We start from the raw sequence: 13,445 nt of genomic DNA, 5'->3' as shown, positions 1-13,445 counted from the left end.
TAAAGAAATAGCAGCGAAGGACGATTTTAAAGCTTAGAGACAGTTAGGTAATGTAAATAAAATGAGAGAGAGAGAGAGAGAGAGAGAGAGGAGACGGAGGAAAAAAGAAAAAAAGAGGAAAGATAAGAGAAAAAACAAAGAAAGATGGAGAGAGAAAGACAAAGAGAAATGACAGATGATAAAGCAAAAATGACAGGATAAAGCAGAGAGAGAGAGAGAGAGAGATCACTGTAATAATAATAATAATAAAAGAAAGATCAAAGGAAATAATGAAAACGAAGATGCAAGAAAAAGTCGCTAAAGAGGGAAAGTGAAAGAAAGTGAAAGGAAAGGTAAAGGAAAATAAACTTATCTCTTCAGCAGACAAAAAAAAAAAAAAAAAGTGAATAGAAGAGAAAAAATAAAAGAAAAAAAAATCCTGCATATCGATTCACGCGTGAGGATTTATTTTCCATTCATTTTTATTTTTAACTAACTTTTTATTTGAATTTTTTACTCACTTTTTTTAAAATTCAATATCGATCTTTATTGTATTGGCATTAGTCTCGTTTATATATTTCTTAACCTACCTTTTTATATTTTCCTTTTATTTACTCGTCATTTCTTTTTTTTATATTCACGTTTTTTTCTAATATCAGTTTTCCGGATGTTTTTGTTTGTTTATTTATTTATTTTATTTATTTTATTTATTTTTTATTTATTTGTTTATTTATTTTTATTTATTCATTTATTTTTTATTTATTTATTTTTATTTATTTTTTTATTTTATTTATTTATTAATTTATTTAGTTTTCTGGATGTTTTTATTTATTTATTTACGGACTCAAATGACAATCAGTTCAACACCTAATTAATCTGTCTTCTCTTATACCTTTTTCTCACCTTAACTTCCTCTATGCATACCTGTTTTGTGTTATCATTTTTTTGTTCTATATTCCTTTTCATATTTATCACCATTTTCCTAGCTTTCCAATGTACCTTTTCCTTCTGGCTTCTTTTCTCTCATCTATTCCTTCATTCAGGTATTCTATCAGTTATTTTTCCTGCCTTTTCAATCTTCTTTCTCCTTTCCATATTCCTTTCACTCATCTATTCCTTTATTCTTTCACGCTATCGATTATATTTTCCTACCTTTTCAATCTATTTTCTCCTTTCCAGATTATTTCCCCTCACCTGTTCATTCATTCATACACTTAATCATTTATATTTTCCTTTCTTTTCATTCTACTTTCTCCTTCCATATATTTTCACTCACCTGTTCTTCTTCCCTTTCACCTGTCTTTTTTATCATCGTCAACTTCGCCCATTCACCTGAGTGACGTCACGGACCGAATTCTATCTCTCAACTCATCCGAAATTTTTAAAGTCATGGAGATTTTTGACTTTCCGAGTGAGTGAAATTTCTGCACTTTTCGCCTGAATATTTCATGCAACTCAACACTGGTGCTCACTGTGCTGGGAGGGAGGGAGGGAGAAGAGAAGAGAAGAAAAGGGAGGGGAAGAAAGGAGTGAGGAAGAGAAGGAAACTAGGTAAAAGTGACAGAGGAAGGGATGAAGAAGTAGAGAAAGAATATAAAGAAGATAAAAAAAGAAAGAAAGAGTAAAAGTAAGGGAAGGAGAAGAGAAGAGAAGGGATGGAAAGAGGAAGGTAGAGAGAGAAAGAAGGGAAGAGGAGCAGAAGGGAGGGTAAGGAAGTAGAGAAAGGAAGAAAGGAAGGAGTGAGAAGGAAAAAGGGAAGAGAAACAGAGGAAGGAAGGGAGGAGGAAGTAGAGAAGGGAAGGAAGAAGGGAGAGAAGGAAACCAGGAATGAGGAACAAGGGAAAGTGGACAGAGATAAGAAAATAGATTATTAAGAAACAGTGGAAGAGAGAGAGGGAGAGATTAAGAATGATGAAAGGGATGGAGAGAGAATATGGTAGGTAGGGGAAGAGAATAAGAAACTCAGGAATGATGAGAGGGATAGAGAGAAAGGGGGGAAGAGAGGAAACTGAGAGAGAGAACAAAAGAGAAGAGAAGAGCACTGAGATGATTGATTAAGGGGAGAGAAAGATGAAGAGAGAGAATGAAGATAGCAATGATGAAGTGAAGGAGAGGAAGGAACGAGGAATAAAGAAGGGAACAAGAGAGGGAGGGAAACAAGTATAAAGGAGAGAGAGAAAAGACCAAACCAAAGAGGAGCGAAAGAGGAAGAAAGGGAGGAAAGATAAGAGAAGAAAACAAAGGAAGGTGGAGAGAGAGAAAGACAAAAACTATCTGATGAGAGAGAGAGAGAGAGAGAGAGAGAGAGAGAGAGAGAGAGAGAAGTGCAAGAGGGGAGGACTCAAAGATATGAAAAAAAAGGGAAGGGAAGGAGAGAGAGAGGGAGAGGGGGAGAGAGAGAAGGAAGCAAGATAAGAGGGCGACGGAGGGATTGAGGAAAGAGCGGATAGAAGAAAGAAGACGAAAGGTAAACACATATGAGACGAGAAGCGAAGAAAATTTTAGAACGAAGAGGAGAATAAAGAAATGAAGATAGGCGATGAGAAGGGAGAGAGTAAGAGAGGAGGAAGAAAGAGGGAGAGAAGGGGAGAGAGGAGACGGACAGGTGGGCAAGGGAAGGTAAGGGAAGGGGGGGGGGGGATGAGGGGAGTAATTAACCTGAGCGTTCCTGGCACCTGAGTGAAGTGGGCTCATTTAATATTTTGTTCTCCCAGGTAACACGGAGCCGGGGGTGAGGCGGTGTTGAGAGCCACTTGACGAGCAGCAAACAGCCTGTGTACACTCCTCTGGCTCACACACACACACACACACACACACACACACACACACACACACGTCACAGGTTTCAGAAAGGGAGGGTAAAAAAATGCCTCCAGAACGGTAAACAAAACCCAAGTTAGCTCGTTTTTTTTTCTCTTCTTTCTCTTTCTCTCCCTCCTTCTCTCTCACACCCAAGTAAGCTCTTTTTATTTTCTCTTTTCTCCCCCTCTCCCCTTCTCCCTCTTTCTCTCCCTCTCTCTTTCATTTCTTCATCACTTTTACTTCCTCTCTTCTGTTTGTGCTTTTGTATTCAAGGTAGAGTTGGATATTTTTGTTGTTTTAAGAATATACTACTTCTGCTTTACCTCCATTTTCCTCCTCCTCCTCTTCCACGTTTGTACTGGTGCTTTGTCGTGTGTGTGTGTGTGTGTGTGTGATACGTTTACCAGAAGGACAAATCTTAAAATGAGGTGAAAAAGCGCTTTGGGTGGTGTATTTGCTCTCTCTCTCTCTCTCTCTCTCTCTCTCTCTCTCTCTCTCTCTCTCTCTCTCTCTCTCTCTCTCTACTGGACTGGCCTTTCTTACATTCATCATTTTTGTTTTACGAGGGTGTTTGTGGGGATGGGGCTGAGTTATTCACGGAGAGAGAGAGAGAGAGAGAGAGAGAGAGAGAGAGAGAGAGAGAGAGAGAGAGAGAAAACGCTGACCTATCGCGGAGAGTAACAAGAGCGTAATGAAGTGCATTAAACAATTTCAGCCACACTGGAATCTATCCGGAACAATTATGGCCTAACACGCCATCCTCTCGCCTGACACTCCGGGCCGCGAGAGCTAACTTTTATTTCTGCTCCCAACTCCCTCTAGCGGCGCCGGTAGGAGTTAAACTTGCTGGAGTGCGAGAGTTGTCGGTACTGTTAGACACTTTCGGCTTTCACATCAACTATACCATTTCCATAGCCCAATAAGGAGATCACTCAGGTTCATGGTACAGAAGAATGGCCAGTTTACCACCAGGGGCATAAAACTACCCCTGGAAATGCCCTAAACTCCTGCGAATGCCTTGTCAAATATGTGTGCTTGGGCCCCGAAATAGTTGAGAATACGACCCACAGTGAGTGCTAGAAGGTTAGAGTGAGGTTAGAAGGAGGGAAGGAAGGGAGGGAAGTTAAAGATTGGTCATATTGGTGAGAACTAACTTTAATTTCTCCCTCTAGCGGTTGCGGGAAGTCAGACGGGAAGGAGTGAGGGAGTGAGTGAAAGAAAGGAGGCTAGAAGGAAGTAGGGAGGGAGAGGACTTGAAAATTGGTGATATTGGTGAGAATTAACTAGCTATTATTTATCCATCTAGCGGCGACAGGAAGAGTTCGGCAAGGAGTGAATGTTAGAAGGTAGAGGTTAGACGGGATGGGAAGGGACATGAAGACTGGTGATGTCGGTGATGGTGGTACTGTAGCCAACTATCTGTTCCGTAGCCATAAGCCTCGCCATTAAACCCTCCTCAATATATCATAACAGTTGGCCTACATCCCACAACGGTGTAATTCATTATATCTTCAGAGGATGGACTGTTTTTCATCGTACGGCTGGCTTCGTATTCTCCTTCTCATCCTTATTTAGTTTTATAGCCCTTATCCTGTTCCTTCTACCTTCCTCCTGTTTCTCCTCCTCCTTCTGCTCTATTTTCTTCCCCTTCCTATTTCGTGCTATGCCCCTTGTCCTGTTCCTACTGCCCTCCTTGTTGTTCCTCCTCCTCCTCTTCCTTCTTTTGGTCTATTATCTTCCTTTTCCTATTGTTCTGTTCCTACTGCCCTCCTCATCCTGTTTCTACTCCTCTTCCTCCTTTTGCTTTATTCCCTTCTTCCTATTTCGTCCTATACCCCTTGTCCTTTTCCTACTATCCTCCTCGTTTCTCCCCTCTTCCTCCTTTTGCTCTATTCCCTTCTTCCTATTTCGTCCTATACCCCTTGTTCTGTTCCTACTTCCCTCCTTGTTGTTCCTCCTCCTCCTCCTGGTCCTCCTCGTCCTTCTAAAGTTCCTGCTCACCTGGTATACACTCACAGTTAGTTTATGTGACAAGTATCGTACGCCCGCCAGCTGCCCCGTGGCTCGCTGCTGTGTCTCGTGCGCCCGCCACCCCCGACACCGGCTTGGGGCATCGCGTCTACCTCCTCCCACGTAACTAATGGCGTTGTGCAATGAACTCCTCTCCCCTCCTCTGGCCTGTGTCCCTCCTCCCATTCCTTCGTGTTTCCCTTTCCCTTCTGTTACCTTTATACTGTTTCTCCTTCTCGTGTGTCTGGCGTCCTGTTGTTACCCCCTTGCTATTTCTCGTTCCATTTCTCATCCTCTTCTCCTTTTACCCCTTAACCACACGACCCCTACTTTCCCACCTTTTTCTCCTATTGTGTCCTGTTTTCCTCTTTAACTGAACTCCTTTCCTTAGCTGCCCGTTTCCCTGATTCCCGTCTTTTCCCGTCTCTCGCTTCTTTTCATCTCTCGCATTCCTTTTTCCTGTTTTCCTCTTTGAACTCCTTTCCTTAGTTGCCCGTTTCCCTTATTCTCGTCTTCTGTTCACTGTCGCTTCTTATTTGTTTAGGGAATGGAAGGACAGGGGCAAGATGTAAAAAAGTAAGGAGTAGGGGTGAGGGAGTTGAAAGGGGGGCAGGGAAGGGGGAAGAGGGTGAGGGGCAGGGAGGGGGAAAGCATAGGTCAAATATACAACAGCAGGAAGCATTTAGCAACGGAATGATGGACACTATGGCAAGCTGGCGCAGTTCGTATGTGTCGTTTGTTATGGTGTGTGTGTGTGTGTGTGTGTGTGTGTTCGGAGAGGATGGAATGGGAGGAGTGAGAAGAGGTAGTTTGGTTGTTTGCTTGCTTTTCCTTCACTTCTGCTGTTGTGTTGTCACTTTGCTTTATGTAATCTTGCATGATAAGGAAAGTATATTTTGTTATTGTTAAGTTCGATCCCGTCCCCACCGTTGCCAGATTATCGTACTCAGAGCATAGTTGATCGGTTTCTGACGCATAACTATTGCCAAGAAACATCAGCAATTAACTATTTTAACGATAAGTACAAATTCATCCCGTTATTGGGGCCCAGGAGACAGTTTTGGGGTCGGATATGGGTAAATGTTAGAGGCTGAGAACGACCATTTGGCAACGTTGCCCGTAACACACATTTAGCTCACTCATTCTCCTAATTAACTTATATGGGCTGACAAATAACCGAAGACCCCTGCCCCTACTACACAGGATCTGATATATCAAGGAATATTTTGTAAGAGATGGGCTAATTACGCCATGCTTGACAGTTGCGGAGCCTGGCCGTATGGCAGCAACACCAGTGTAGCAGCGGTTCCCAGATGTGCGATCATAATTTCAAAATACGATAATCAGGCCAGCTTTAATAACGTCGATTTTTCCTTCTAACTCACCAAAAACATAAATTATATAACGGTATTATCAATTACTATCTTCGAATATCGTTATTTGTGTGGATGCTACAGTTTTACGTCAGAAAGACAGAAACCGGCAAATACCGTTTACCGTTGATGAGGTTTCAGGCCCTGCTCCGCCGATGGCGCTGCTCCATTCCTTATACTCTCATCGTCAAAGTTCATAACAATGTTGCCTCCATTCGTGAATCTTGAATCAGTAATCTGAATGCCTTGTAATGCCTGGGAAACTTAATTTTTCATCTCAGTAGACTTTTTATCTTGATCAGAGGCCTTCACGACAAGCAGATGCTTCTTCCTCCTCCGTTTTGCTACATCAGCCCAGCTGGCGCCAGCCGTCTCTGTTTTGTCAGCACAAAGCTCCACCACCTCACCCAGCTTCCCTTTCACACTGAGTGCCCGAGTTTCAACTTCATCTTTCACAACTAATATTTCTTAAGATAATCCTTGCTTAGATTCATCCAATTTATCCACAATGTTGGTTGCTAAAGATGCCTTGTGTAAGCATGGCGCCCAGTTTATTTTGGGTATATTATCCTGCTTGACCCCTGTCGGATGAGCACACTTCACATGACACCACTTAGGGCACAAACAACATGCAATACAATGCACTTGTCGCCTGAATAGTCTTCACAGACGCAACACACGTCTCTCAGAGTTCTGCTCCCGCCGCTCGCCATTGTCGAGTCAGCAGATCAAGAGCACACAAACGACACGTCCACTCTCTCCCACTGTCACTCACCTGTGTGCAGAGTACGAGAATCTGTTTATGGTGACTGTTTGGCTCGTCCTCACAAGCCCTTATTTCAAACAACGACAGCCACCATTGAACATAGTGTACCCAGGAGTCCGTGTTCAGCCTTTAAGCTACTGTTCTTAGTGCCGGGCAAATTTGATGTCAGCCATGTACACAGTTCGACCTAGTGCCTGCTGCCCAACACAGCATAAAACCAGCCCAAGCAGCAACTCCCGCGCGTCAAAAGAAAGGTAAGGGGCCTATATGTTTGCCTCCATCCCTCTGCCTGTCACCTCCAAGTCTTTATAACTCACTTTGCATTTGCTTTTGCCGTCAGTGTATCCTTCCCTTCCATTGGGCATGCGGGGCGGAATGAGATGTGTTGTGTAGTGCACTAGGCACCATGGTAGACAGTGTTATCGTTGATCACCATTTTATCATTTGACCACCACCGACTCCGTATTCTCGTGGTTAGCACTCTTGGGTATGAACGAGTGGGCCTGGTCAGTCTGCGTGCAGCTAACCCGGCTGTTCATCTCCTTCGGGCAGGGTACCTGGGGAAACCTGGGTAAGGTAAATTTGGGTAACCCGAATGTTGGACATGCCCTGTGTCCCGGGGTAATGGGTTGTCACCCACCCACTCCTAATTCAAAGACCTTGTTTTGCATGCGTTTGAGGCACTGGATATCTGTAGACCTCAATGGTTTAAAACCCCTTTTTTAATATTTTCAAATAAACATTTGTTCAATGATAAATTTAATATGGAAGGTTGGAAAGGGTGCGTAGATATGCATAAAAATATCGTTACCTCAACATGGAATCGTTTCCTCTCTAACGAGTAAATGCTAGGTGGCGTTACGTGCATCATTATCGGACCTTTCTGATTATCTATAATAACTATCGGACCTAATGCATATAGTCCATGCTTGTAGTCTCCTTGTATATCACCATCTTACTACCCATTCACGAGCCTCGTTCAGCAGCCTCACACCACTTACTCCTCATTACCACACAAGAGAGAGAGAGAGAGAGAGAGAGAGAGAGAGAGAGAGAGAGAATGAAGCAGGCAAGCATTAAGCAAGCGTTAAACTTCTCTTCCCCGTGCACCCAAACATCGTGCGTCATGCTGTGAAGTTCCTTTGTTCCGGTATCTTGGTACAGCGAAACTCGGCTTACACAGTATTATGTATGTGGACGTGTGTAGCCTGTGTATGTATGTATATATATGTGCGTACCCATGGGCGTGAATGTATCTGCCTGTGTGTGTGTGTGTGTGTGTGTGTGTGTGTGTGTGTGTGTGTGTGTGTGTGTCGTCCTGTAACACCTAAGCACTTGGTATTCCAGCGTTCCGCACACCTGTCCGCCTCTCCTTCCTCGGGACAAACAGGTGGGCCGCCCCAAACGACCCGCGCGCAGGTAGTGACAGCGAGCCCAGCAAGGGACGACCTCCAGCTGGCGTGATACATGTTTAATACTCATCTCCATTCTCTCTCTCTCTCTCTCTCTCTCTCTCTCTCTCTCTCTCTCTCTCTGGTAGAGCTTCATTTTCACCCTTCTCTGTTTTGTCATTCAGTTTTTCCTCTTTTTTTCCTATTTTCCTTTTCTAGTACTATGGTTAACCCCCCTTCTCCCATTCTCCCTTTCCTCCTCCTCTTTCTCCTCCTCACCCATTGCTCTTGTCTTCCCTAGTAACATGTATTGTCTTCACCGAGCTTCTCCAATATTTCATCTCCTTTACACCTTCCCTTTCCATGTCTCTCCTCTCTCTCTCTTCATTCTATACTTGCCGACACTTATCCCCCCTCTTTTTCTTCCTCTCCCCCTTTCTCTCGTTTTCCCCTCTCATGTTATCTCTTCCTTCCCTTCTCCTCCTCTCCCTGCTCTCCCTTCCTCTCCCTCCTCTCTCCAGCTTGTCCAAACCTACTTACCTTTCTCACTGATGTCCCTCTTACTGGCAGAGTCCTTTGTAGTATGTTCTCTCTCTCTCTCTCTCTCTCTCTCTCTCTCTCTCTCTCTCTCTCTCTCATGTCCTAAATTCCCTCCCTCAGCGATCCTCCTCCTCCCATCCTTCCTTCCTTCCACCACCCCACCACTTCCCTCCCATCTCTCTCTCTCTCTCTCTCTCTCTCTCTCTCTCTCTCTCTCTCTCTCTCGGCTTGTTTGACGGCGCATATACCGGTGAATCACTTAATTAAAGGTATAAAGTGAGAGGAAGAGCGAGGTATGTGGAGGGAGGAGGAGGAGGAGGAGGAGGAGGAAGTAGGAATGCGTGGGAGTATAGAGGCCGAATTTTACATTATGTCAGACGAGGAGAGAGAGAGAGAGAGAGAGAGAGAGAGAGAGAGGCATGACATATTGATGAAACGGCTATTCTGTGTTCGAAGCTTCGGACTTTGATAATCGCATCCCTCTCTCTCTCTCTCTCTCTCTCTCTCTCTCTCTCTCTCTCTCTCTCCTTGCCACCCTTCACTGTTTATATGTATTTTCTTTCCTCTATTCACACTTTTATCAGCTTCCTTCCTTCCCTCATTATCTTTCTCTTTGTCTCCCACTGTTTTTTTTTTTTACTGGCGTTGTTTTTCGATTCTTATTTCGTCTACGTACTTTTTCCGTTTTCCTTTTTTTTTCATTCTTATTTTTTCGTTCTTTTCTTTTGTGGCTTCCTTCCATTTTTTTTATTTCTCTGTGGCTGTACTTCGTTTTTTTTTCCTTTTTCGTTCTTCGCTTCTTTCATCTGTCATTTTCTTCACTCCTATTTCATCGCCATCTGTTCTCATTTTCTTTCCTCTTCTTTTTTCCTTTCACATTTATCCGGCAATCTTTCCTTTTCGTCTTTCTTTTTCACACGTTTCTTACCTCTTTCATTCCTCTTTCTCCCTTCTTCCTTCATTCGTTTACGTCAGCATTACTCGTGTGTGTGTGTGTGTGTGTGTGTGTGTGTGTGTGTGTGTGTGTGTTTCGAACGAGCCTTTGCTTTTCAACAGTCCAATTTCATCTCGGTCTTCGTTAACTTACAACTACGAAATCAAACTGAACACTTGTCACTACCTCCCCCGCCCCCAAGAACACTACTAGACGAGGAGGAGGAAGAGGAGGAGGAGGAGGAAGAGGAGGAGGAGGAGGAGGAGGAGGAGGAAGAAAGGGTGTTGTCTTCTGAGTGTTACCAGCTCCGTTTGTAAACTCTCACTTTGGGCGCAGTTCTCCGTCGAATCCAGTCGCTTATATACTTGCTTGTATTTGTGTTGGCTTTGTCTGACGGAAGAGGAGGAGGAGGAGGAGGAGGAGGAGGAGGAAGAGGAAGAGGGGAATAGGAGGAGGAGGAGAAGGAATGAATAGATGAGTGAGGGAGGAGTGGCAAGAGAGATTGATACATAATAAAATGAAAGAAGAGGAAAGAACGAAAGAAAGGAGAGAAGGAAAGAAAGGAGAGGAAAGAAGGAAAGAAAGGAGAGGAAAGAAGGAAAGAAAGGAGAGGAAAGAAGGAAAGAAAGGAGAGGAAAGAAGGAAGGAAAGGAGAGGAAAGAAGGAAGGAAAGGAGAGGAAAGAAGGAAGGAAAGGAGAGGAAAGAAGAAAAGAAAGGAGAGGAAAGAAGGAAAGAAAGGAGAGGAAAGAAAGAAAGAAAGGAGAGGAAAGAAGGAAAGAAAGGAGAAGGAAAGGAAGGAAAGGAGGAAAGAAGGAAGGAAAGGAGAGGAAAGAAGGAGGAAAGAAGGAGAGGAAAGAAGGAGAGGAAAGTAGGAAAGAAAGGAGAGGAAAGAAGGAAGGAAAGGAGAGGAAAGAAGGAAAGAAAGGAGAGAAGGAAAGAAAGGAGAGGAAAGAAGGAAGGAAAGGAGAGGAAAGAAGGAAAGAAAGAAAGAAAGAAAGTATATGAAAGAAGGAAAGAAAGGAGAGAAGGAAAGAAAGGAGAGGAAAGAAGGAAGGAAAGGAGAGGAAAGAAGGAAGGAAAGGAGAGGAAAGAAGGAAAGAAAGGAGAGGAAAGAAAGAAAGAAAGGAGAGGAAAGAAGGAAAGAAAGGAGAGAAGGAAAGAAAGGAGAGGAAAGAAGGAAGGAAAGGAGAGGAAAGAAGGAAAGAAAGGAGAGGAAAGAAAGAAAGAAAGGAGAGGAAAGAAGGAAAGAAAGGAGAGAAGGAAAGAAAGGAGAGGAAAGAAGGAAGGAAAGGAGAGGAAAGAAGGAAGGAAAGGAGGAAAGAAGGAGAAGGAAGGAAAGGAGAGGAAAGAAGAAAGAAGGAGGAAAGAAGGAAAGAAAGGAAGGAAAGGAGAGGAAAGAAGGAAGGAAAGGAGAGGAAAGATTGAAAGAAAGGAGAGTATAGAAGTAATGAAAGGAGAGAAGGAAAGAAAGGAGAGGAAAGAAGGAAGGAAAGGAGAGGAAAGAAGGAAGGAAAGGAGAGGAAAGAAAGAAAGAAAGGAGAGGAAAGAAGGAAAGAAAGGAGAGAAGGAAAGAAAGGAGAGGAAAGAAGGAAAGAAAGGAGAGGAAAGAAAGAAAGAAAGGAGAGGAAAGAAGGAAAGAAAGGAGAGAAGGAAAGAAAGGAGAGGAAAGAAAGAAAGAAAGGAGAGGAAAGAAGGAAAGAAAGGAGAGAAGGAAAGAAAGGAGAGGAAAGAAGGAAAGAAAGGAGAGGAAAGAAGGAAAGAAAGGAGAGGAAAGAAGGAAAGAAAGGAGAGGAAAGAAGGAAAGAAAGGAGAGAAGGAAAGAAAGGAGAGGAAAGAAGGAAGGAAAGGAGAGGAAAGAAGGAAGGAAAGGAGAGGAAAGAAGGAAAGAAAGGAGAGGAAAGAAGGAAAGAAAGGAGAGGAAAGAAGGAAAGAAAGGAGAGAAGGAAAGAAAGGAGAGGAAACAAGAAAAGAAAGGAGAGGAAAAAAGGAAAGAAAGGAGAGAAGGAAAGAAAGGAGAGGAAAGAAGGAAGGAAAGGAGAGAAAAGAAGGAAAGAAAGGAGAGGAAACAAGAAAAGAAAGGAGAGGAAAAAGGAAAGAAAGGAGAGAAGGAAAGAAAGGAGAGGAAAGAAGGAAAGAAAGGAGAGGAAAGAAGGAAAGAAAGGAGAGAAGGAAAGAAAGGAGAGGAAAGAAGGAAAGAAAGGAGAGGAAAGAAGGAAGGAAAGGAGAGGAAAGAAGGAAAGAAAGGAGAGGAAAGAAGGAAAGAAAGGAGAGGAAAGAAGGAAAGAAAGGAGAGAGGAAAGGAAAGAAAGGAAGGAGAGGAAAGAAGGAAAGAAAGGAGAGGAAAGGAGAGGAAAAAGAAAGGAGAGAAAAGAAGGAAAGAAAGGAGAGGAAAGAAGGAAAGAAAGGAGAGGAAAGAAGGAAAGAAAGGAGAGGAAAAAAGGAAAGAAAGGAGAGAAGGAAAGAAAGGAGAGAAAAGAAGGAAAGAAAGGAGAGGAAAGAAAGGAGAGGAAAAAAGGAAAGAAAGGAGAGAAGGAAAGAAAGGAGAGGAAAGAAGGAAAGAAAGGAGAGGAAAGAAGGAAGGAAAGGAGAGGAAAGAAGGAAAGAAAGGAGAGAAAAGAAGGAAAGAAAGGAGAGGAAAGAAGGAAGGAAAGGAGAGGAAAGAAGGAAAGAAAGGAGAGGAAAGAAGGAAGGAAAGGAGAGGAAAGAAGGAAAGAAAGGAGAGGAAAGAAGGAAGGAAAGGAGAGGAAAGAAGGAAAGAAAGGAGAGGAAAGAAGGAAGGAAAGGAGAGAAAAGAAGGAAAGAAAGGAGAGGAAAAAAGAAAAAAAGGAGAGAAAAGAAGAATAGAAAAAAAAGAAAAGGAAGAAAGAGAACGAAAGAAAGAAGGAAAGGAAGTATTAGAAATGGTATTAGCAAAAAAGAACAAACAATAGCAACAACAACAATAATAATAATAATAATAATAATAATAATAATAATAATAATAATAATGGACAGGTGTCTCTCTCTCTCTCTCTCTCTCTCTCTCTCTCTCTCTCTCTCTCTCTCTCCGCTTCGCTCCCTGTCTTATTTATATTCATTCACTTCACTTGCTCTCTCTTTTCCATCCTCCTCCTCCTCCTCCTCTTCCTCCTCCTCCTCCTCTTCCTCCTAATCTTCGTTTCCATTTTTATCTTCATCTTTATGCGTTACTGTATCTCGTATTTATATTCAAGCTTTCCTTCCTCCTCCTCTTCCTCTTCCTCCTCTTCTTCCCTACCACTACCACCAGCGTTCTCTTTCATCTCCTCCTCCTCCTCTTCCTCCTCCTCTACTACTACTTTGCTTCTTCATCATGTCCTCCAGCACACATCATATCCTGCTCACCTCCTCCTTCTCCTTCTCATCCTCCTCCTCCTTCCACGTAACGTATCACACTCACACGCCACACTGACTGCCTCCTGACTGCCTCCTGTTTGTTTATCTTTTTGCGTGTGTGAGTCTTGCGATACACGTGAGGGAGTATATCAGTTTACATGAGAACAGCTGACTGACTGCCTCCTGCCGCTCCCGCCTTACTCCTCCCCTCCCCTTCCTTCTCCTTTCCCTTCCTCTTTCTTCCTCTCTTCTTTTCTTCGTCTTTCACTTCCTCCTTCCCGTATTTTATCTCTGC

The 13,445-nt window shown here is 43.2% G+C and overlaps 1 protein-coding gene across 3 annotated transcripts in view; it reads left to right on the top strand.

Annotated features, from left to right (window-relative positions):
* LOC126995940 (hemicentin-2-like) overlaps nucleotides 1-13,445 on the top strand; it is a 462,936-nt gene that overhangs the window by 27,728 nt on the left and 421,763 nt on the right. For 2 of the 3 annotated variants that reach the window (XM_050855854.1, XM_050855850.1), the window contains exon 1: nucleotides 6,289-7,184. The exons of the other annotated variant lie outside the window; for it this stretch is intronic. The gene's annotated coding sequence lies outside the window, so the exon portion shown is untranslated. Of the gene's footprint in view, nucleotides 1-6,288; nucleotides 7,185-13,445 lie in introns of those variants that run through there. 3 annotated transcript variants of the gene reach the window in all.

The sequence above is a fragment of the Eriocheir sinensis genome, chromosome 9, assembly GCF_024679095.1.
Source record: "Eriocheir sinensis breed Jianghai 21 chromosome 9, ASM2467909v1, whole genome shotgun sequence".
Classification (NCBI taxonomy): domain Eukaryota; kingdom Metazoa; phylum Arthropoda; class Malacostraca; order Decapoda; family Varunidae; genus Eriocheir; species Eriocheir sinensis.
The sequence above is the reverse complement of the archived record's forward strand: the minus strand, read 5'-3'. Positions and strand labels throughout refer to the sequence as shown.